We start from the raw sequence: 25,208 nt of genomic DNA on the forward strand, positions 1-25,208 counted from the left end.
TGGCTGGTGCTGTGACCCCTGCAAGGCACAGGGAGTCTGGCTCAGAGTGTGGGGAGAGCTGGAGGGAGGCCGACAAGGACAGCAGGTGAGCAGGTCCCTTCTGCCTCTTCCAGCCCCTTCCCCCACCATCTCCTTCCCGCGCTCCTCCTGCTAGATTTTAACAGGAGTCAGCTGCCAAAGGGAGACAAACGTGTCTGCAGAGTCTTAGCCTCAGCATCAAATTGCAGAGCAGGGGTGGGTTGTTTTGAGCTGAGAGACAAACGCTTAATAACCAGCACAACAAGGCTGGGCACGGTGGCTCAAGCCTGTAATCCCAGCACTCTGGGAGGCCGAGGCAAGCTGGATCATGAGGTCAGGAGATCGAGACCATCCTGGCTAACACAGTGAAACCCCGTCTCTACTAAAAATATAAAAAAATTAGCCGGACATGGTGGCACGTGCCTGTAATCCCAGCTATTTGGGAGGTTGAGGCAGAAGAATTGCTTGAACCCGGGAGGCAGAAGTTGTAGTGAGCTGAGATTGCGCCACTGCACTCCAGCCTGGGCAACAGAGCGAGACTGTGTCTCAAAAAAATAATAAATAAAATAACCAGCACACCACCCCTGCCCACACACACAGGACAATGTCTGGACTCCTTGGGGTGGCTGATGCAGCCCCTCCTGACCTGGCCTGCTCCCCAGCCCTCCCGCCTCCCTCTCTGAAGGAAGCCTCTTTCCTGTCTCTCTAGATCTGGCAGTATTCACCTCCCTTAGGTTCTGCTGCACCTGCTCAGGTAACTATGAAAGCACCGGAAACGCTTCTCATTTATTGACTAACACATCTGTTTCCCCTACTAAAATTCCCAAGCCCTGGCCAGGCACAGTGGCTCATGCCTATAATCCCAGCACTTGGGAAGGCCAAGACAAGAGGATCACTTGGGCCTAGGAGTTCAAGACCAGACCTGGCAACATAGCAAGACCCTGTCTGTACAAAAAATTAAAAAATAAAAAACTTAGCTTGGTGTGATAGCACGTGCCTGTGGTCTCAGCTACTTGCGAGGCCGAGATGGAAGGATCGCTTGAGCCCAGGAATTTGAGGCTACATGCCATTGCACTCCAGTCTGGGCCACAGAGCAAGATCCTGTGCCTTAAAAAAAAGAGTGTTCATTTAGCCCAGGGGATAGATTGCACACCTCAGCCCTTCTAGTCTGGGGTACCAGGCATAAGATAGAGACCAGGCCTAGGTCTTGGATCTTATAATTGGAAGAGAAGTGACCTGCTTCTTTGCCTTAGATTTTTTTTTTTTTTTAAACAAGGTCTCACTCTGTCATCCAGGCTGGAGCTGGAGTTTGGTGGAATGACCTCGGCTCACTGCAGCCTCAACCTCCCCAACTCAGAGATCCTCCCAGGTCAGCCTTCTGAGTAGCTGGGACTACAGGTGCACACCACCACGCCCAGGTAATTATTTAATTTTTGCAGTGACGGGGGTCTAGCTATGTTGCCCAGGCTGGTCTCAAACTCCTGGACTCAAGTGATCCTCCCACCTTGGCTTCCAAAGTGCTGGGATTACAGGCATGAGCCACCCTGCTGGCGGGGCCTTTTTTTCAGAATGATTATTTTCTATTGTTGAGATGTAGCTGATGTGAGCTGGCTTCTTGGTAGTCTTGAAATAGCCTGTATTTTTTACTACAAGCAAGTTATGTCAGACCAATTTTAATTTTTCCTCTCCCAAGAAACACAAGCAGTCCATGAATGAAAGCAGCCAAGGGGCCCTGAAGAGGTAATACAGATTGTAGACCACTTTAGTAAATACCATGAGTTTGTTTTCATGTATCTAATTTACCTTCATCTTTACCAAGAACTTTTTTGTTTAAAACACTCTTGCCCTGCACTAAGATTTTCAATATATTTCCGTCCCTTTTCTGAGCTATTAGCCTCTCTTCTCTGAGACGGAGTCTCGCTGTTACCCAGGCTGGAGTGCGGTGGTGCGATCTCGGCTCACTGCAACCTCTGCCTCCTGGGTTCAAGCTCTCCTGCCTTAGCCTCCTGAGTAGCTGGGATTACAGGTATGCACCACCAAGCCTGGCTAATTTTTGTATTTTTAGTATAGACGGGGTTTTACCATGTTGGTCAGGCTGGTCTCAAACTCCTGACCTTGTGATCCACCCACCTCGGCCTCCCAAAGTGCTGGAATTACAGGCATTAGCCACCACGCCCAGCCCTATCTTCTTACCAATTTTAATGTGCCGTACTGTATGTGATTATCCCCAACCAATTGTTTAAATCATATAGTCTAGCCTATTATGTGAATGGGCACCTACCTAAATCTTGAAACTCTTCACCTAGGTTGCAATTATATTCCCCTCTCCTTTAAAAATCCTTATATGTCTCATTGATTGTTCTTCCAGATTCATTTACCAACCACCACACTCTATTAGAAGCCAGAGTTTATGGGGTTAGAGCTGGAAAACTGACAAAGTAAATTTCCTTTAGTACCTCTCATAACATCCCAAGTCAATATGATGTTTCATGTTAAGCAGTGCAATCACAGCAAGTAATAAGATTCTACATACCAAACCACATTTAGCTTGTTGTCTTCGAGTTTTTGGTAGAGCCTAGTGCTGGGGGTGGCAGGAAGAGAGAGGGGACACAGCATGGCCAGTGCTATATAGCATGGAATGCTTTTAACAGAGAACAAAGTGTTTGTATGAAAAGGCAGGAATCCGGGGCTCAGTAGGTGTTGAGTAACTGAATTGCTATGAATGATTTTCCGTCAAAATCTAAATAACATTCCAGCCTTTGCCAGCTTCATAGGGGAATTAGATAGTAGGAATGCACTGAGTTTGTGCTCCTGGGAAGACTCCACGACTGGGGGAAGGAAGGCAACAGAAATGAGGGCAGGGATGTTGTTTATCTCCGTCCAAGCACAGGAGGCCCCGGGTGGGATGACCTCCATTTACTGGTGGCCCAAAAGCACACCTATGCCTTCAGGATGAAGTGTGCTCTGCTCCTCACCCAAAGGTTTATTTCTGGAAACCTTTAACTGAAGTACATGCACATTCAGAAGAATACATGTATCCTGAACATGCAACTCACTGGACTGTCACAAACTGACCATACCTATGCAACCAGCACCAGGTTAAAAAGATATTATTTTATTTTAATTTATTTATTATTATTATTTTGGAGACAGGGTCTGGCTCTGTCTCCCAGGCCGAAATGCTGTGTCATGATCTTGGCTCACCGCAACCTCCACCTCCCGGGTTCAAACGATTCTCCTGCCTCAGCCTCCCGAGTAGCTGGGATTACAGGCGTCCGCCACTATGCCTGGGCTAATTTTTGTATTTTTAGTAGAGACAGGGTTTCGCCACATTGCTCAGGCTGATCTCGAACTCCTGACCTCAAGTGATCCACCTGCCTCGGCATCCCAAAATGCTGGGATTACAGATGTGAGCCACCGCGCCCAGCTAAAAAGATATTTTAATAATATGAATGCAACTCTGCATGTGCATGAAATGCAAAGGTGACAGGGTGTTATGAAAATGTCTCCCTTCCCTCTATTTTCTAGTCACCTAGATTTCCTAACTATTAAGAAAAAAAAATTGTCATTAGTTTCTTAACCAATGGGTTTTAAACCAGACTTCCTGACATCTGTAAGATCTTGGCTTGGGCTCGTGGCCTCGGTGAGGCTGGAAGGGTCTTTGTGTGAGCTCAGGACGGCGCTGGACAGGTGGGCCCTGGCTCCAGCTCCGGCTGCAGCGTCCTCCCCGCGCTCCCGAGCCTGTCCCTCGGGCGCCGGCCTGGGCTGTCCAGCGAGAGCGGGCGGAGGGGCAGGGCCCCGGGCTAGGTCCAGGCCCGCAGCTGGCATCAGGGGGGGCCCGGGTGGGAAGACCGGTTGGGGTGGGGGTGCACAGACCCGGGGAATCTGAGACGCAAGGTTTCCGGCTCTTGGCCGCTAGTGAGGAAGGCTCGAGGCCGATCCTGGCCCAAAGCAGGGCGCCGGGCCATTGTCAGTCCTGGGAAGGGGGATTGGGAGGAGCCCGAGAGGGGCGGCCATTCCCTGGGGCGGCGTGGAAGGGAGGCAGCACCTCCAGGCGACGAGTAGAGCTGGGCCCTGGCGGGCTGCCACTGGGGTGTCTGGCAGTCTCTCCTGGGTCTAGGGCTGTTCCTCTGAGGTCTCGAGGTGGTCCTTCGGGTGTGTCTGGGGTAAGCCCCTCTAGAATCTGGGGGCGGCCTCCCGGGGGCCATACTGCATCACGTAGTGGAGGTAGGCAGAAGCCGGTTGGGGAGGGCCCGCGGTGCTTTTGGTTTGAAGATCTCCAGGAAGAGTGATTTTTAAAAATAGCCTGACTGACGTGTAAAGAACCCTATCAAGTACCGTTTGCTGAGTCATGAATGCCTGTTCAAGTTCAAGCCTGAGAACGGAGGGAAGGGGTGGGTAAAAAAGGACTCGCCAACGCCGCGGCGCCTCTAAGCTGGTAAATACGGCCGGCCTGAAGTGGGCCAAAGGTCGCCGCCTGAGGGACACACAGGCCCAGGCCCAGCGGCTGGCCTGAGTCTACGCGGTTTGTGGTTCCTCCTTAGGAAGCCAGATATGGCACTTTCACTTTAAAGATAATAAAGAAAACGATTTTAAATGAAAATAATTTTTTTTTCCCTTAAGGGGTGTACACTTTTACTTGGGTCACCTTTTGGTCTTCTTTCTTTTAATAAAGAAACCCAAAAGTATGATCTCTCTCAAGTTTTTTTACGTAAAAAAAAATGTATAATTTTATTTTGTATAGAGACGAGGTCTTGTTCTGTTGCTCACACTAGAGTGCAGTGGCTCAATCATAGCTCACTATGGGCTCCTGGGCTCAAGCCATCCTCCCTCCTAGACCTCCCGAAGTGCTGAGGTTACAAGCATGAGCCACTGCACTGGCTTCTCATGTTTATCTATTATCTGGTGCCAACAAAAGGAGCTATTTTAACTCATCAGCATTGCAGTTAGTTTTGAAGCTGACCATCCGATAGATGTTTATGGACAGTTCAATCCTGGGCTATGTAATTTTGGAAATAAAATGATAAAATTGTTTTTCTGATTCTATGGTTTATCTTCTAGTTGGGAAGATAAAACCAGCACGTGTAATGTAATACATGACAATGGAAGATTCTACATAATTAAGGGTTAACTCAAATCAGAAGACAAGTTTTCCAAGACTTGGGAAGGTGGAGAGATCAGAGATCAGTGAGAGAACAAAGAATCGGGTAAGTATTCCAAGAAGAGGCGCGTCTTACAGTGTGGATCACATTTCTGTATGGGTGAGGTGGCTCACGCCTGTAATCCTAACTTTTTTTTTTTTTTTTTTTTTTTGTGACTGAATCTCGCTCTGTAGCCCAGGCTGGAGTGCAGTGGTGCGATCTTGGTTCACTGCAACCTCCGCCTCTAACACTTTGGGAGGCCTAGGTGGGCGGATGGCTTGAGTCCAGAAATTCAAGACCAGCCTAGGCAACATGGCGAAACCCCTTCTCTACAAAAAATTCAAAATTTAGCCGGGCGCGGTAGCACATGCCTGTGGTCCCAGCTATTCAGAAGGCTGAAGTGGGAGCATTGCTTGAGCCCAGGAGGTCGAGGTTCCATTGAGCCATGATTGCGCCACTGCATTCCAGTCTTGGTGACAGAGTGAGACTGTGTCTCAAAAAAAAAAATCTGTGAGTACTTGCTGGGTTACACTAAATGAAACCTCCTGGTTGATAGCTGAATGCTATGCACGCGTGCGCGTGCACACACACACACACACACACACACACACACACGCGGTAGAGACAGGGTCTCTCTATGTTGCCCAGGCTGGTCTCAAACTCCTGGGCTCAAGCAATCCTTCCTCCTCAGCCTCCCAAGGTGTTGGGATTACAGGCATGAGCCACTGTGCCCGTCAATAATAATTTTTTTTTTTTTTGAGACGGAGTCTCGCTCTGTTGCCCAGGCTGGAGTGCAGTGGTGCGATCTCTGCTCACTGCAAGCTCCACCTCCCAGGTTCACACCATTCTCCTGCCTCAGCCTCCCGAGCAGCAGGCGCCTGCCACCACGCCCAGCTAATTTTTGTATTTTTAGTAGAGTCAGGGTCTCACCGTGTTAGCCAGGATGGTGTCAATCTCCTGACCTCGTGATCTGCCCGCCTCTGCCTCCCAAAGTGTTGGGATTACAGGCGTGAGCCACCACGCCCGGCCCAGTAATTCTTTATATTACTCACTCTTTTGGAATAACTGGTGTAGCTTCTCTCTCTTTATTGGACCCTGATAAGAAAATCACTTAGTATTAATTCTTTTGTGTTTGGCTAACATCATCATCATTTTGTTGGTGAGACTCAATCGAATTGTTACAGGTGATGCAGGATTTTTTGCCCCTTAGCTCAGATAGGTCTGGGTTCTTCTCTCATGACCAGAAAGAAGTAGGCATGTGGACACTCAAAGAGTAAGGTGGAAAGTTTTATTGAGTGATTAAACAGCTTTTAGCGGGGAAGGGACATGGGGGTGGTCCCCCTACCTCAAGGCAGGAAAGTTCTCAATATGGCTAAGCCCGGGGCTTTTTGTGGGCTCAGAATAAGGAGTGTGTGATAATTGGTTTGTGAGTATGCAAAATGGGTCAAAGCAAAGACACCACTCAAAGGTGGGCATGACAGTGTAGAAAGCCAATTAGGAAAGGGTAGGTATATGTAAAATAGGTGAAGGATGGAGATCAATCAGAGGAAAGTGCGCCAAATGGGAAGGCAGGCTGTCCTTCTGGCCTGAGGATTTAACTTGCAGCTTGGCTTTCGGGCTTTAAACTGCCTTCGGCTTGGAGGTGGGGTTTCGCCAGGGACTTGCCCCTATCTACCTAGGCATTTGGCTGCTTCCTGTCTCTGTCACGGGTAGCTATAGTTCATGAATGTTCACAGCTGTGTAGCACTGTACTGTGTGAACACACCACCATTTATTCACCTACTCTTGGTAGACAGGTTAGTTTCAGGTTTGGGCTATTATATACACCACTGCTGTGAGTATTCTTGCACATGAGCTTTGTATACAATGCATATTGTATGTATTTCTGTAGGTGTATCCTAAAATGGAATTCTTGTAGCATAGGGTATGTGTACCGTCCTTTAGCAGATCATGCCACATGGCTTTCCAGAATGGCTGTACCAATTACACATTCACCAGCAGTGTAATGAGAGTGCCCATTCTCCACAGCCTAACCAGTTCCTGACATGTCAGACTATAAATTTTAGCTATTCTGGTGCACGTGTGGGTGTGTCTCATTGTATAAGTTATCTATTTCTGCATAATAAATTATCCCAACATTTTTTGGCTTAAAAACTTGTTACCTCAGTCTCTTTGGGAGTGACTTAGCAGGGTGGTTCTGCTCAGAGTCTTTCATGAGGTTGCCGTCAGCATTGATATGGACAGGAGATGGAAATACTGGGTAGAAGAGAGCAGTTTCCTGGCAAAAGCCCCACCCTTGAGCCTGGAAACCCGCAGCCCTAAATGAGAACAGGCATTCCTGTTTTCATGCCCACAAGTTGTCTTTTGGCCCACCATGCTGCCCATCCTATATCCATATAAACCCCAAACCCAGGGCTTTACAAGGAGATAAACAGAAGTGAAGAAGAATGGCAGAACAGCACAGCAAAGAGAAGAGAAGTAGCATCTGAACGCCAAGAGGAGTCCACCCGCCTTGGCCTCCCAAAGTGCTGGGATCACAGGCATGAGCCACCATGCCCGGCTCTCATTATGGTCTTAGTTTATTTTTTTAATTTGAGACGGAGTTTCATTCTTGTCCCCCATGCTGAAGTGCAATGGTGCCATCTCAGCTAACTGCAACCTCCACTTCCCGGGTTTAAGCGATTCTCATGCCTCAGCCTCCCGAGTAGCTGGGATTACAGCCGCATACCATGCCTGGCTAGTTTTTGTATTTTTAGTAGAGACAGGGTTTCACCATGTTGGCCAGGCTGGTCTCGAACTCCTGACCTCAAGTGATCCGCCTGCCTCGCCCTCCCAAAGTGCTAGGAGTACAAGCATGAGCCACCATGCCCAGCCTTGGTTTTAGTTTATAATTGGTTACTAATGACCAGGTGCAGTGACTCATGCATGAGTCATAAAAAAATTTAGCAGGGCGTGGTGGTGGGTACCTGTAATCCTAGCTATTTAGGAGGCTGAGGCAGAAGCATCGCTTGAACCCAGGAGGTGGAGGTGGCAGCGAGCCCAGCCGCGCCATTGCACTCGAGCCTGGGCAACAACAGCAAAACTCCGTCTCAAAAAAAAAAAAATATATATTGGTTACTAATGAAATAGAGATTGTCCATGCATATATTCTCTTTGGTTAAGTGTCTGTTCAAATCTCTCACCAATTTTTCTGTTTAGTCTTTTAAGAAAATTGATGTGTATGAGTTCTTTCTATATTCTGGGCACAAGCTCTTTGTCAGAAGTATGTGTTGCCCAGGCTAAGCATGGTGGTGTTACAGGAAAGGGAACTCGATCCAGACGCCAAGAGAGGGTTCTTGTTTCTTGTGAAAGAAAGAATTGAGGGCGAGTCCACAGTGGAAAGCAAAAGCAAGTTTATTGAGAAAGTAAAGGAATTGGCTGGGCGCGGTGGCTCATGCCTGTAATCCTAGCACTTTGGGAGGCTGAGGCGGGCGGATCACGAGGTCAGGAGATCAAGACCATCCTGGCTAACACGGTGAAACCCCGTCTCTACTAAAAATACAAAAAATTAGCCGGGAGTGGTGGCGGGCATCTGTAGTCCCAGCTACTCGGGAGGCTGAGGCAGGAGAATGGCGTGAACCCGGGAGGCGGAGCTTGCAGTGAGCCGAGATCGCGCCACTGCACTCCAGCCTGGGGGACAGAGCGAGACTCCGTCTCAAAAAAAAAAAAAAAAAAAAAGAAAGTAAAGGAATAAAATAATGGCAACTCCGTAGGCAGAGCAGCCCCGAGGGCTGGTGGTTGCCCATTTTTATGGTTATTCCTTGATGAAATGCTAAACAAGGGGTGGATTATTCATGCCTCCCCTTTTTAGACCCTACAGGGTAACTTCCTGATGTTGCCATGGCGTCTGTAAACTGTCATGGCGCTGGTGGGAAGGTAGCAGTGAGGACAATCAGAGGTCACTCTTGTGGCCATCTTGGTTTTGGTGGGTTTTGGCTGGCTTCTTTACTGCAACTTGTTTTATCAGCAAGGTCTTTATGACCTGTATCTTATGCTGACCCCCTATCTCATCCTGTGATTTAGGATGCCTTAACCGTCTGAGAATGCAGCCCAGTAGGTCTCAGCCTCATTTTACCCAGCTCCTATTCAAGATGGAGTTGCTTTGGTCCACACACCTCTGACAGTGGGGTTACATGACTGTAATCCCAGCACTTCGGAAGGCCAAGGCAGGAGGATTGCTTGAGCCCAGGGGTTCAAGACCAGTCTGAGCAAGATGGTGAGACCCTGTCCCAACAAAAATATTTTTTAAAATGTATATTTAGCTGGGTGTAATGGCATGTGCCTGTAGTCCCAGCTCCTGGGGAGGCTGACGGGGGAGGATTGCTTGAGCCTGGTAGGTCAAGGATGAAGTGAGCCATGGTCACGCTACTACACTCCAGCCTGGGCAACAGAGTGAGACCCTGTCTCCAAAAAATATATAATAATAATAATAATAATACTAATAATAATACTAATAATGAAGTATGTGTTACCTATATCTACTCATTCATGGGTAATCTTGAAACTGCCTTTGCAAAAGTTATATCCATGAGAAAATTATAACGGTAAGCTAAGCTAACCTAACCTCCATCTTGCCTTTCCCTTAATTATTCCCAGATTATTGGACTAAGCTAACTTTGGAAGACCTTTCAGCTGCAGTTTAAATAATAACAGGCCTTGCCCAAAACTCAGCTGCTTTTGTAAAGCTAATTGGAGGCCATCACGCTGAGAGAGGAGAGGAGGCTGGGTCCTGCTAAGTTATTCAGAATGTTATAAAATATGATACATCCCCAGTTACTCCTCCAAATAACACCATTCTTGAAGATTGGCCTTTTGAGATATCTTTCCAGGTTTTTTGCATGTCTGACACCCATGGCTCCACCTGGATGACAACCCTCGCTCCTGTGGCCGCACCTAGAGTCGACCAGCCCACAGGAGGACCGCTTCAACCCACTATGATTTCATCTCTGCCCCCAACCAATCAGCAGCAAGCACCTGTTACCTAGCACCCCCTCCCCAACACCGCTTCCCCGAAACTGCCTTTGAAAAACCCCTAATCTGATGGGGCGTGGTGGCTCATGCCTGCAATCCCAGCACTTTGGGAGATCGAGGTGGGCAGATCGCGAGGTCAGGAGTTCGAGACCAGCCTGACCAACATGGTGAAACCCCGTATCTACTAAAAACTACAAAAATTAGCTACTAAAAACTACAAAAAAGCTACAAAAATTAGCTGGATGTGGTGGCACGTGCCTCTAATCCCAGCTACTCAGGAGGCTGAGGCAGGAGAATCGCTTGAACCCAGGAGGTGGAGGTTGCAGTGAGCCCAGTGGGTGACAGAGTAAGACTTTGTCTCAAAAAAAAAAGAAAGAAAGAAAAAGAAAAAAGCCCCTAATCTATGAGCTTTGAATGAGATGATTTGAGTACCAATTCCATCTCCCAGTGTTATGGCCAGCCTTGTGTCTATTAAACTCTACTACAATGCTGTGGTCTTTCTTTCTTTCTTTCTTTTTTTCTGAGACAGAGTCTTGGTCTGTCACCTAGGCTGGAGTGCAGTGGTGCAAACTGGGCTCACTGCAACCTCCACCTCTTGAGTTCAAGCAATTCCCATGCCTCAGCCTCCCGAGTAGTTGGGATTACAGGCATGCGCCACCACCCAGCTAACTTTTGTATTTTTAGCAGAGATGGGGTTTCACCATGTTGGCCAGGCTGGTCTTGAACTCCTGACCTCATGATCCACCTGCCTCGGCCTCAGCCTCCCAAAGTGCTGGGATTACAGGCGTGAGCCACTGCACCCAGCCTGTGGTCTTTCTTTATGCAGTGAAGAACACACCAGGTAGCTACAAATTTTTCTCTTTACACCTTTCAGTGTTTTCAAATTCCTTGCAATTTACATATATTAATTTATATTTTTAAATATATTTAAAAAGTAAAGTTTTGCCAGGTGCAGTGGCTCACACTTGTAATCCCAGCACTCTGGGAGGCCTAGGCAGGTGGATCACTTGAGGCCAGGAGTTGGAGACCAGACTGGCCAACATGGTGAAACCCCATGTCTACTAAAAATACAAAAATTAGCCAGGCATAGTGGCACACACCTGTAATTCCAGCTACTCAGGCTGAGGCACAGGAATCATTTGAACCTGGGAGGCAGAGGTTGCAGTGAGCCAACATCGTGCTACTGCACTCTGGCCTGGGTGACAGAGGGAGACTCAGTCTCAAAAAAAAAAAAAGTAAAGTTTTGCCAGGGCGGTGGCTCACGTCTGTAATTCCAGCACTTTGGGAGGCCGAGGTGGGCAGATCACGAGGTCAAGAGATCAAGACCATCCTGGCCAACATGGTGAAACCCTGTCTCTACTAAAAATACAAAAATTAGCTGGGCATGGTGGCATGCACCTGTAGTCCCCGCTACTTGGGAGGCTGAAGCAGGAGAATCAGTTGAACCTGGGAGGCAGAGGTTGCCGTGAGCCGAGATCATGCCATTGCACTCCAGCCTGGTAACAGAGACAGTCAAAAAAAAAAAAAAAAAAAAAAGGGGCTGGGTGCAGTGGCTCACTCTTGTAATCCCAGCACTTTGGGAGGCCGAGGCGGGCGGATCACGAGGTCAGGAGCTCGAGACCAGCCTGACCAACATGGTGAAACCCCGTCTCTACTAAAAATACAAAAATTAGCTGGGCCTGGTGGCGCATGCCTGTAATCCCAGCTACTCGGAAGGCTGAGGCAGGAGAATCGCATGAACCCGGGAGGCGGAGGTTGCAGTGAGCTGAGATCGCGCCGTTGCACTCCAGCCTGGGCAACAGAGTGAGACTCCGTCTCAAAAATAAATAAATAAATAAATAAAATAAAGTTTTCGTGGCAGTTGGATATAAGAAGCAGACTACAGAGGGTTAAAACATCGATGGGTGTTTGGGATGGAAGGCAGTAGGTGTTGGCAGGACAGCTATTGCACAAAATTATTCATTGACCTGAACATTCTCAATTCTTGTTTCTTTGGAACTTATAAAGGCAGATATTTAACATGCTTTAATTAATAAAGTTCTTTTGCACTTTCGAAGACTATTCGATGGATAACACATTCCATCCCCTGCCTTCCCAGCGTGGGCTGCCTCTGGCCTAGAAATGCAAATGTTTGCTTGTTCATAAAAAATGCGTAGCCGAGAGCTTCAAAATGTGAGCAAGAACATCATATTTGTTTGCAAGTAACTAGCAAAGCAGCAGAAACATTGGCTGACTCCAATAATCTTTAATCATTATCCCCTTCCCTGCAGTTTCCTTCAGAAACCGTTTACCTGTAATTTGTTAGGAGACAGCTCTGAGCTTCTCATTATGAGCCCTTCACTAATTCCACCAGATCATCAAAACATTTCAGATATTCTAATTGTTGGTACTTTGTCATCCTTTGGGACTTAATCTAAAACTCTGCATGAGAGAATTTTCTTTTTCAGAGCTAAAAATATTGTGAATGGAACCATATTACTGGTGAGGTCAATACATGCTTCTAGACTGTTTAACATGAGAAGTAAATTAAAAAGCCTCCAGATTTTGTCTTTCCTAGTTAGCCTCTCTTGGAATCCCATGAATGATTTCTTTCCTAACTAAACACCTTACCTGGTTAGGATCTACTGTTCAATTGTCATCTGAAGAGGAAACAGATTGGCTTCCCATCACAGCAGAGGGGCCACTTGCGCCATCTGCTGGGGACATTGCTAATCATTTTATAATTTCATGAGGTAATGGGCTTGATTCAAGTGAGTTCACAACCTGATCACTTTCAATATCTCCGACTGACAGCTATTTGCTCTGAGACCCTCCGTCATTAGATTATGTTTCAGAGTATAATTTAGTTTTCCTTTCAGTAGATAAAAATAATTTTAAGCCAAAATATGCAGAGTTATCCCAGTCACTGTCTGCTGTCACTCCAAAGGATGCCCTAAGGAGGGTTTAAATAATAGAGTTGAAAAATAGCTAATTTCTTTCTTTCTTTTTTTTTTTTTTGAGACAGAGTTTCACTCTTGTTGCTCAGGCTGGAGTGCACTGGTGCCATCTCGGCTCACTGCAACCTCTGCCCCCAGGGTTCAAGCGATTCTCCTGCCTCAGCCTCCCAAGTAGCTGGGATTACAGGTGCCCGCCACCACGCCCAGCTAATTTTTTGTATTTTTAGTAGAGATGAGGTTTCACCATGTTGGCCAGGCTGTTCTCGAACTCCAGACCTCAGGTGATCCACCCGCCTCGGCCTCCCAAAGTGCTGGGATTACAGGTGTGAGCCACCTCGCCTGGCCAAAAAGTAGCTAATTTCTTTAGGGCAATCACAGTGGTGTGCGTGTGCGTGTGCGCGCTTTTCCCTCAAGCTGATGTCACTGACTTCTTTCCCTCTTCCCCTTTTGTTTCTTCTTCTTTCTTTCTTTTCCATTCTCCCTCCTCTTCTTCTCCTCTTTCCCTCTCCTTCTTCTTCTCCTCTTCCTCTCCCTTTTCTTTCTTTTTTTTTTTCTTTTTTTTCTTTTTTTTTAGGGATGGGAACGTGCTCTGTTGCCCAGGCTTGAGTGTAGTGGCTAGTCACAGGTGCAATCATAGCTCACTGCAGCCTTGAACTCCTGGCCTCCAGTGATCCTCCCACTTCAGCCTCCTGAGCAGCTGGGACTACAGACATCTGCCACTGAGCCTGACTTTCTCTGTTTTCTAATTATCAAAAAACATCGACTGGGAATCTTGTCTCCAGGTTACACTATGATCTCCCAGGCATCTAGAACAAGACCCATGAGTGAAATAGCTCTATGTATATTCTGTTAGCAAGCTTTGCAAGCTCCAAAATTGTGGCAGAAGACAGCGACATGCCCTGGGGGAGGGAGGTTGGCCAGGTAGCTCAGAGGTCTTAGGGTGCTTAGGTGCCGGGCTCAGAACTGGCCAGACTGTTGGGGCCTCTGCTCTCTGGAGAGCTGGAAAGGGTAGAATCAGGACCTGGGCTTAGAGTGTGCACACTTGGTCTAGGATTTGTCTTCAGGATCAATTATTTTCTTGACAACCATCTGGTTGCTTTCTGCTGAGCCCTGCATTGGCACCTGCATTCCTGTTCCTCCCCAGCCATGGTCCCACACCTGCACTCTAGGCCCCTCCACCCCTCCCCTGGGAAGCGCCCTCACTGTGTGGTATTCTGGACTGTTCGACTTCTTGGCCTGGTAATCCCTGGCTTTCAATCCCTGGGCCCAAGCCTGCTCTGCCCATGGCTGAACTTCGCCAGCTCTGCCTGCTCAGGGGAGGAATTTTTTTTTTTTTTTTTTTTTTTTGAGATGGAGTCTCGCTCTCTCAGACTGGAGTGCAGTGGCACAATCTCGGCTCACTGCAACCTCCACCTCTTGGGTTCAAGCAGTTCTTCTGCCTCAGCCTCCTGAGTAGGTGGGACTACAGGTGCACACCACCATGCCCTGCTAATTCAGGAGAGGATTTGACAGTAAGTTGATTCAGGGCACATTACTTTCTTTGCTTGGTTACAGCTGGAGCCAGTTTGTTCCAACAGTTAGTAATTTTACATCTTTGATTTTCGTTGGGATGTGACTGCAGTGTTTCCACAGTTATGGCTCCAGTTCAGGAATTTAAGAAAATTGCTTTGTGTAATATGAACTGGAAACTAGCGAACTAATTTCTTTTCTTTTTTTTCTGTTGTTTTTTTTTTTTTGAGACGGAGTCTTGCTCTGTCGCCCAGGCTGGAGTGCAGTGGCGCGATCTCGGCTCACTGCAACCTCCGCTTCCTGGGGTCAAGCCATTCTCCTGCCTCAGCCTCCCTAGTAGCTGGGATTACAAGCGCCCACCACCACACCTGGCTAATTTTTGTATTTTTGGTAGAGACGGGGTTTCACCATGTTGGCCAGGATGGTCTCAATCTCTTGACCTCGTAATCTGCCCACCTCGGCCTCCCAAAGTGCTGTGATTACCGGCATGAGCCACTGCGCCCAGCCTAGTGAACTACTTTCATAAACTACAGACCTGCTTCTTTGTAGAGTGAGTTCAAATGATGTCTGGGAAGTGATCAGCACTTGGATCACAGAGGAGTCAGGACTCTCTGGGCTTACTTCCTGCTCACGGAGTTGGGAAGTTTTAGCACTTTCAGTTGTTGCTACATAGACGGAATGTGATTACACCTCTACTCTTGACAGTTTTTAGAGATAATATTGGAGCATCTCTGTGCTAAAATCAAAAGCAATCTTTTTGTCTTATATTTATTTTGTGAAGTTATAATTTTAAATACTATCAACTGAGACTATTCGCTCTTCAGAGGAAATTGTTCCAGTTTTTCTTGAAGGTCCTTACTTTATTCTTCTATTTTTCTTTTTCTTTTTTATTTTATTTAATTTATTTTTATTTATTTATTTATTTATTTGAGACGTAGTCTTGCTCTGTTGCCCAGGTGGAGTGCAGTGGCGCCATCTCAGCTCACTGCAACCTCTGCCTCTCAGGTTCAAGCAATTCTCCTTCCTCAGCCTCCTGAGTAGCTGGGACTACAGGCACCTGCCACCACACCCGGCTAATTTTTTGTATTTTTAGTAGAGATGGGGTTTCACCGTGTTAGCCAGGATGGTCTCAATCTCCTGACGTTGTGATTCGCCTGCCTCAGCCTCCCAAAGTGCTGGGATTACAGGCATGAGCCACTGCTGTTCTCCCTTCCTTCCTTCCTTCCTTCCTTCCTTCCTTCCTTCCTTCCTTCCTTCCTTCCTTCCTTCCTCCCTCCCTCCCTCCCTCCCTCCCTCCCTCCCTCCCTCCTTGCCTCCTTCCCTCCTTCCCTCCTTCCTAGACAGAGTTTTGGTCTTGTTGCCCAGGCTGGAGTGCAGTGGCCCAATCTCAGCTCACTGCAACTTCCGCCTCCCGGGTTCAAGCAATTCTCCTGCCTCAGCCTCCTGAGTAGCCGAGATTACAGGCACTGCCACCACGCCCGGCTAATTTTTGGTATTTTTAGTACAGACAGGGTTTCACCATGTTGGCCACGCTGGTTTCAAACTCCTGACCTTAGGAGATCCACCTGTCTCGGCCTCCCAAAGTGCTGGGATTGCAGGCATGAGTCACCGCGCCTGGCCCCTTCTGTCTAGTTTTCAAAATGATACCTACTATTGTTTGAGCAAGTATTTTGGCAGCCAGCTATGCTCATATTTTTTGCATTTATTTTGCTAAGGTACAGACAGTCCATTACACTAGATATTTTTATAATTATACATAATTACTACAACAAATTAAATAAACTAAAACTTTAAAGGCATTAAAACACAAGAGAGTACTTTCTCTGAATTAGTGGTGATGGCAATAGTAAAGAAACAGGCTGGCCGGGAGTGGTGGCTCACGCCTGTAATTCCCGCACTTTGGGAGACAGAGGCAGGCGGATCACGAGATCAGGAGATCAAGACCATCCTGGCTAACACGCTGAAACCCTGTCTCTACTAAAAATACAAAAAATTAGCCGGGCGTGGTGGCGGGCGCCTGTAGTCCCAGCTACTCGGGAGGCTGAGGCAGGAGAATGGCGTGAATCCAGGAGGCGGAGCTTGCAGTGAGCCGAGATCGCGCCACTGCACTCCAGCCTGGGCAACAGAGCGAGACTCCGTCTCAAAAAAGAAAAAAAGAAAGAAACAGGCTGAGTGCGGTGGCTCACACCAGCACTTTGGGAGGCTGAGGTGGGTGGATGGCTTGAACCCAGGAGTTTGAGACCAGCTGGGGCAACATGGTGAAACCCTGTGTCTACAGGGGACACAAAAAAATTAGCCAGGCATGATGGTGTGCACCTGTAGTCCCAGCTACTCAGGATGCTGAGGTGGGGGGGATTGCTTGAGCCTGAGAGGTTGAGGCTACAGTGAGCTGAGATCATGCCACTGCACTCCAGCCTGAGTGATGGAGTGAGACCCTGTCACACACACACACACACACACACACACACACACACACACACACTTGTAGAGAAATATAAAGAATCTTGGAGGTTTTCAAATTTTTCTACTGAAATTTGAGTGGTTGGCTGGGCGTGGTGGCTTATGCCTGTAATTGCAACACTGTGGGAGGGCAAGCCGGGTGGATCACCTGAGGTCAGGAGTTCAAGACCAGCCTGGCCAACATGGCGAAACCCTGTCTCTACTAAAAATACAAAAAAAGTAGCCAGGCATGGTGGCACATATCTGTATTTCTAGCTACTCAGAAGGCTGAGGCAGGAGAATCACTTGAACCCAGGAGGCGGAGGTTGCAGTGAGCCAAGATCGCACCACTGCACTCCAGCCTGGGCAACAGAGTGAGACTCTGTCTCAAAAAAAAAAAAAAAAAAAAAGAAAAAAAAGCAAATTTCAGTGGTTGACATGTTACAATAATATACATTGACACAAAGGCTGGGTAGTATATTAGTCAAAAGTCACAAGTACCAGTTCTCACCCTTACTAGCTGTTGTGACCTTGGATAGTTTACTTAACCCTTCTAAGCTTTAGTAAGTGCTCAATAAATGTTAACCTAAACTGGAAGCAGGCTGGGCACAGTGGCTCATGCCTGTAACTCCAGCACTTTGGGAGGCCAATTCAGGAGGAAGGCTTGAACCCAGGAGTTCAAGACCAGCCTGGGCAACATAGTGAGACTCTGTGTCTACAAAAAATTCTAAAAATTAGCTAAATGTGGTGACGCATTTCTGTAATCACAGTGCTTTGAGAGGCAGAGGTGGGAGGATCACTTGAGCCCAGGAGGTTGAGGCTGCAGTGAGCTGTGATCATGCCACCGCCTTCCAGCCCAAGTGACAGAGGAAGACACTGTCTCAAAACAAACAAACAAACAAACAAAAAGCAAATTAGCTTCAGGTTCCCTTCCCCTCTTGTAATATGTATTGCAGTAACCAGCCTCTCCATAGCATAACCGATGATCCCAGCCTCCTGATATTCATGCCCTGTGTAGCTCCCTCCCATACTTTATCAGAGTTGGTCTGTGTGGCCAGTAGAATATTGTAGAAGTAATGTGTGTCACTTCTGAGATGGGGCTGTAAAAGCCTGTGGCTTCTGCCAGCTTGGGGAGACGTTCATGCTGCCAATGGAGAGGCCCACTTGGCAAGAAGTCCGTTCCGGAGCAGCAAGGTACCCAGCCAGCAGCTGGGGGGAACTGCGACATCCCAACAACCATGTGGATGAGCGCGGCGGCAGGGCCTCCAGGCCCAGGTGGCCGCAGCCTGGCTGACAGCTTAGCTGCGACCTCAGGAAAGACCTGCACCAGGTGCCCCAGCTAAGCCACTTCTGAATTCCAAACACTCAGAAGCTGTGAGATAACAGAGGTTTGCTAATACATGTGCCAATAATTCACATATCAACGCATCTGTGATCCTTACTCTCCTCTGGGGAAAATAGCCCTGTTTTTTTTTTTTTTTTTTTGAGACAGAGTCCTGCACTGTTGCCCGGGCTGGAGTGCAGTGGCACAATCTCAGCCCACTGCAAACTCCACTTACCAGGTTCAAGTGATTCTCCTGCCTCAGCCTCCCAAGTAGCTGGGATTACAGGTGCCCGCCACCACGCCCAGCTAATTTTTTATATTTTTAGTAGAGACAGTGTTTCACTATGTTAGCCAGGCTGGTCTCTAACTCCTGACCTCGTGATCTACCTGCCTCGGCCTCCCAAAGTGCTGGGATTACAGGCATGAGCCACCACGCCTGGCCGCCTTTCTTTATTTAAAGCTGGGTTATTTCATCTAAGACATGCATTGCAGTGAGTCTGACCCTAGGCAATGTGCATCCTTTTTTTTCTTTCTTAATGTGCCTTAAATAGTGGTTCATCTTACAGTTCATGATGTCTTAGATTTGAGGAAATAGTAAATCATATCATAGTTACATGATCAAACTTTTTTTCCTTCTGAACCATATTTCCTCACGCTGTCAAAATTTTTGTATTTGGAATGAATGACTGGGTATCTGTAACAAAGATGCATAGGCACATTTGACACTTAGAGGGATTTCAGCATTTACTGACCGATTGTGAAACGACATTATCATTGTGCAGTTTTTCTACATTGAAGAAACCTACATATTTATAGGTTTTCATTCACCATTCCTGACTCTCCCTTATAATATCCTTTATTACAGTCTTTTGTTATAATGTTGAGTTTTTGTTTGTTTGTTTGTTTTTGAGACAGAGTCTTGCTCTGTCACCTGGGCTGGAGTGTAGTGGTGCCATCTTGGCTCACTGCAACCTCCGCCTCTCAGGTTCAAGCGATTCTCCTGCCTCAGCCTTTGGAGTAGCTGGGATTACAGGCATGAGCCACCATACCTGGCTAATTTTTGTATTTTTTGTAGAGATGGGGTTTCACCATCTTGGCCAGGCTAGTCTCAGACTCTTGACCTCAAGTGATCTGCCCGCCTCGGCTTCCCAAAATGCTGAGATTACAGGCATGAGCCACCATGCCTGGCCTTATAATGTTGAGTCTTTAGGCCTCAGAAGCAGGCCTCAGGAAACAGAATCTCTCTGAATTTCTCCTGCCCAAGGCGGGACTCGATTCTGATTGTGGGTCATAAGACCCTCATTGCAGACAGGGTCCTGTCCCACACCCTAGAGGAAGGAATGCTCCGCAGAGAGGGCAAGAAAGACCTGAACAGCTGAGCCTCGCTGGGTTTCTCAGTCTGTTACTATTAGATCATTCCCCTTTTGTCCAATCGCATTTCTGCACAGTTGTCCTCAATCACACCTATTCAATAATGTCTCCATAAAAGGCTCAAGAGGACTGGGTTCTGAGAGCTTCCAGATCGCTGAACATGTGGTGGTTCCTGAAGGGTGGTGGCCCTGGGGAGGGCATGGAAGCTCCACGTCCCTTCCCACATGCCTTGCCCTATGCAGCTCTTCATCTGTATCCTTTGCAATATCCTTTACTATAAACCAGTGAACATAAGGAAAGTGTTTCCTTGAGTTTTGTGAGCCCTCCTAACAAATCAATTAAACCCACGGAGGGGGTTGTGGGAACCCCAATTCATAACTGGTCTGCCAGAAGCACAGGTTACAGCCTGGGGCTTTTGATTGACATCAGAAGTGGGACAGTCCTGGGGACCGAGGCCTCAACCTGTGGGATCTGATGCTGTCTCCAGGTACAGAGTGTCAGAACTGAGTTGAATTGGAGGACACCCAGGGGGTGTCCATGCAGAACTACTTGCTTGCTTGGTGTGTGGGGAATCCGCCTCCCCACATTTGCTCACAGAAGACTTCTGTGATGATTGTTCTTGAGCAAGAGAATCGGAAAAGCACTTGGAACAAATGTGTTTTTTCCACCCAGAGACTGTTTACAAATCACCTGAGCGTGCAGTGACTTTATGCTCATGGCTTATAAATTCCAGCCACCAATCACTGATAGGCTGGTCATTTAAATCACAGGACTAAATGCAGCTTGGGGGAGAATGTCTCCATCTGTGCCCCTCTCCCACATCCCAAATAGCTGTCAGTGTCAGAAGTGGTACAAGGTGAGAGGGGGAAGGGGGAGGAGGACAGGAGTAGAAATGAGGTGCTTCAGAATTTCCCCATCGTAACCAGAGGGCAGTTTGGTAGCAGGGGAAGTGTGGGTATCTAGAATCAGACTCCTTTATCCGGGCATGGTGGCACACGCCTGTAGTCCCAGCTACTTGGGAGGCTGAGGTGGGAGGATTGCTTGAGCCTAGGAAATAGAGGCTACAGTGACTGTGATCACACCACTGCACTCCAGCCTGGAAGACAGAGTGAGACCCTGTCTCAAAAACAACAACAAATTAAAAAAAAACAGAATTAGACTCTTGCATGTTTATGTAAAATTAATGCAGATCATGAATATTTTCATAATGCATTTACTGGGTCATTGGAATTATGGCATCTATTAATTACAGAGCATGATCTAACAGAACAATCACAGCTCCATTTTCTCTCCCCTCCCTCCCTCCCTTCCTTCCTTGACACAGTCTTGCTCTGTTGCCCAGGCTGGAGTGCAGTGGCGTGATCTTGGCTCACTGCAATCTCTGCCTCCCGGGTTCAAGCAATTCTTCTGCCTCAGCTTCCCGAGTAGCTGGGAATAATCACGTGCCACCATGCCCGGCTAATTTTTTTGTATTTTCAGTAGAGATGGGGTATCACCATGTTGGCCAGGTTGGTCTCAAACTCCTGACCTCAAGTGATCCGCCTGCCTCAGCCTCCCAAAGTGCTAGGATTACAGGTGTGAGCCACCATGCCCGGCCTATATCATTATTATTTCTGCTTTGTGAATGCCTCACAGATTCCTCCCAATATTCATGGAAGTAAATTCCTTAACGGTCTCAGAAGGGCCGTGCAAGTCAATGAGTCACTTGCAGATTATCATCTGGAAATGATCCGGTGTCTTAGAACTTTCACTACTGGCCGGGCGCAGTGGCTCATGCCTGTAATCCCAGCACTTTGGGAGGCTGAGGCGTGTGGATCACCTGAGGTTAGGAGTTCGAGACCAGCTTGACCAACATGGTGAAACTCCATCTCTACTAAAAATACAAAAAATTAGCCAGGCATGGTGGCGCATGTCTGTAATCCCAGCTACTCGGGAGGCTGAGACAGGAGAATTGCTTGAACCCAGGAGTCGGAGTTTGCAGTGAGCCAAGCTCATGCCACTGCACTCCAGCCTGGGCAACAGACGAGACTCTGTCTCAAAATAAAAAAAAAAAACTTTCACCACAAGGAGTTTTTCTTTTAGTGATTCTTGGTAGGCATTTGAACTGGTCCTTTCACTTTGAGATTCTTTTCCTTTGCCCCTCTGATCAAGTCAGCACACACCTTCTCCAGGGATTTTACCTTGCGGCTCCTTAGAGTGATTCTAATTGGTGAATTGCCACCTCTGGCTCCATGGGTGTGTTTTAGTATCTTTAAAATCCGTGGCTGCCAGGCACGGTGGTTCACACCTGTAATCCCAGCACTTTGGGAGGCCGAGGCGGGCAGATCACCTGAGGTTGGGAGTTTGAGACCAGCCTGGCCAACATGGAGAAACCCCGTTTCTATTAAAAATACAAAATTAGCCAGATGTGGTGGCGGGCGTCTGTAATCCCAGCTACTCGGGAGGCTGAGGCAGGAGAATTGCTTGAACCCGGGAGGCGGAGCTTGCAGTGAGCCGAGATCACGCCATTGCACTCCAGCCTGGGCAACATAGTGAGACTCCGTCTCAAAAAAAGAAAAAAGAAATCTGTGGCTGCTGCGCGGTTTCCTGGCCGACTTGTTTCTGGGCGAGAGCGAACAGTGGTGAGTGAGGAGCAGGAGAGGGCAGACCACAGCCCACACTGCCCTAAACGGCATCTTCCTCCAAGAGCTCCCTTTCTATTTTGTCTCCATTGCCCTGAGAAGGTAACTTTGGTTACGGTCTTTTGTTTGTTTTTTTGTTTTTAGATGGAGTTTGGCTCTTGTCGCCCAGGCTGGAGTGCAATGGTGCGATCTCGGCTCACCGCAACCTCCACCTTCCGGGTTCACGTGATTCTCCTGCTTCAGCCTCCCAAGTAGCTGGGATTACAGGCGCCCACCATCTCGCCCGGCTAATTTTTTATTTTTAGTAGAAACGGCAGTTTCACTATGTTGGTCAGGCTGGTCTCGAACTCCCGACCTCAGGTGATCCGCCTGCCTCGGCCTCCCAAAGTGCTGGGATTACAGGCGTGAGCCACGGCACCCAGCCTGATTATGGTCGTTTAATCAGCCCTGCAATCCCCACTCCATAATGCCACCCTGCCAAGCTTCCTGAGCTGCTGTCTTTAATGTTAGATGCTGGGGCAGGCAGAATAGTGCCCCCCAGATAGCCATGTCCAACTCCCCAAGCCCTGCCAATATGTTACCTTTCATGGCAAAGGGGAATCAGGGTTGTAGATGGAACTGATGTTGCTGTGGAATAACAAGAAAGATATTTGGTCGTTGTCCTTAGTTTCTGGCACAAAGCTCTAAACCCTTGGAATTTTGAGCAATAGAGTGTTAAGAGCCTCTTTTGTTTTAGTGAGGCAACTCTTGTACTTAGCTTCAGGGTGGGAGCTGGCTGCCAGAAAGACCAAGCTTGATTAGAAGATCAGCATTTCCTGCACCCCCTCCCCCAACCTCCAGGGAAGGGAGAGTGGCTGGAGATTGAGCTGATCACCAGTGGCCACAGTCAAACCTATGGACTGAAGCCTCCATAGAAGCCCCTAAATGATGGGGTTCAGGGAGCTTCCAAGTTGGCAAACACATCCTCATCCCAGAGGGTGGTGCACCCCATCTTGACTGAGACAGTGGCTTCTGCACTCGGGACTTACTTGTCCTGGGTACTTCTTCATCTGGTTGTTCATTTGTACTCTTTATAGTAAACGGTAAGAGTAAGCACAGCTTTTCCTGAGTTCTGTGAGTCATTCTAGCAAATTATTTAACCTTGGGGTAATGAGGTAGTTGAAACCTCTTTGTAGGAACTTTCCTTTGTAGGTCAATCAGCAGAAGTTAGGCTAACCTGGGAACCCAGTCCTTTCTTTGGTGTCTAAGGACAGTCTTGTGTGACTGTCAGGTAGTGTCAGAAAGGAATTGAATTGTAGGACACCAAGCTGGCATCAGAGAGTTGGAGAAGTGGTGTTGGAAAAGACACGGTTGATGTCAAGAGGAAGAAAAAACCCTCAGTTGTTTTTTTTTTTTCTTTTTGAGATGGAGTTTCAGTCTTGTTTCCCAGGCTGGAGTGCAATGGCACGATTTCAGCTCTCTGCAACCTCTGTCCCCCGAGTTCAAGCAATTCTCCTGCCTCAGCTTCCCGAGTAGCTGGGATTACAGGTGCCCACCACCACGCCTGGCTAATTTTTTGTATTTTTAGTAGAGATGGGGTTACACCATGTTGGCCAGGCTGGTCTCAAACTCCAGACCTCAGGTGATCCACCCGCCTTGGCCTCCCAAAGTGCTGGGATTACAGGCGTGAGCCACCGTGCCCAGCCAAAAAAAACCCTCAGTTGCTAATTAGCTGATCTTAAAAGTGGGACATGATCCAGATGGACACAGTGTAATCACATAAATCCTTAAACGTGGAAGAGGGAGGCAGAAGAGGATATCAGAGTGGCGCCATCTGGAAAGAACTCAACCACTGTTGCTGTGTTCGAACATGAAGGAAGGGACCAAGAACCAAGGAATGTGGGCAGCCTCTAGATGCTGAGAAAGGTGAGGAAATGGAGTCTCTCCTAGGGCTTCCAGAAAGAACACGGTCCTGCCGACCTCTTTATTTCAGTCCAGTAAGACCTGTGTTGGGCTTCCAATCTTCAGCATTAATAAATTTGTGCTTTTTCAATAATAAATTGGTGCTTTTTCAAACGACTATGTTTATTTTGTATTATTATCATTTTTTGAGACAGGGTCTCACTCTGTTGCGCAGGCTAGAGTGCGGCAGCACGATCATAGCTCACTCCAGCCTCCACCTGCTGGGCTAAAACCATCCTCCTGCCTCAGCCTGCCGGGGCCATCATGCCCTGCCCAAAGCTACTGTGTTTACCAATAGTTTCTTAGAGCAGCAATAGGGAACGAATACAGATTCAGATTCAATTTACATCTTTTTCTTTGTGGTGGGGGAGATGGTGACAGGGCAGGAGGATCACCGTCTTGGACAAGCACTGTCCTTCTAAAGTCCCCCTTGATCAAAAACCACCTAAATCCAAAGGGCATCAGCCTAATGGCTAAGGTCAGCATGGCCATAAACCACAAATGACAACTCTGGCCAGAAACATTCCAACAACAAGATAAACACCTCCCCGACCAGAGACATGCCATCCCCGAGATAACCTCCCCACAGGCCAGAGAGATGTCAGCCTCAAGATAACCTCCCGTCCAACTAGAGACGTTCCAACCCCAAAATAAACTTCTCCCTCATGCAGAAACATTCTGAGCCTGTGATAAGCTCCCTCACCCTAAAACCAATAAATACTCTTAGTCTATAAGAGAAAGCGCTCCTGACCAAAAATGGCCAGAAGCCCCTCTCAAGTTTATTTTCCAAAATAAACCTGTCTTTGACTGTTGAGCTGCTTTTCATGTTTCTTTCCTCTTTAATTCTTACAGATGGAGTCGTGCTCTGTTGCCCCGTCTGGAGTGCAGTGGCGTGATC

The 25,208-nt window shown here is 47.7% G+C and overlaps 1 long non-coding RNA gene across 2 annotated transcripts; it reads left to right on the forward strand.

Moving 5' to 3' along the window:
• Window positions 1-1,147: 1,147 nt before the first annotated feature.
• Window positions 1,148-24,422, forward strand: LOC129137848 (uncharacterized). 2 transcript variants are annotated; one of them, XR_010151853.1, is made up of 3 exons: window positions 1,148-4,245; window positions 5,080-5,225; window positions 22,514-24,422. It is a non-coding gene; the product is annotated as an uncharacterized LOC129137848 (long non-coding RNA). The 2 variants fall into 2 exon arrangements; XR_008540690.2 differs by having other exon boundaries at window positions 1,148-4,184.
• The last annotated feature ends 786 nt before the right edge of the window (window positions 24,423-25,208 follow it).

This window comes from Pan troglodytes, chromosome 17, assembly GCF_028858775.2.
Source record: "Pan troglodytes isolate AG18354 chromosome 17, NHGRI_mPanTro3-v2.0_pri, whole genome shotgun sequence".
In the NCBI taxonomy this organism is placed as follows: Eukaryota; Metazoa; Chordata; class Mammalia; order Primates; family Hominidae; genus Pan; species Pan troglodytes.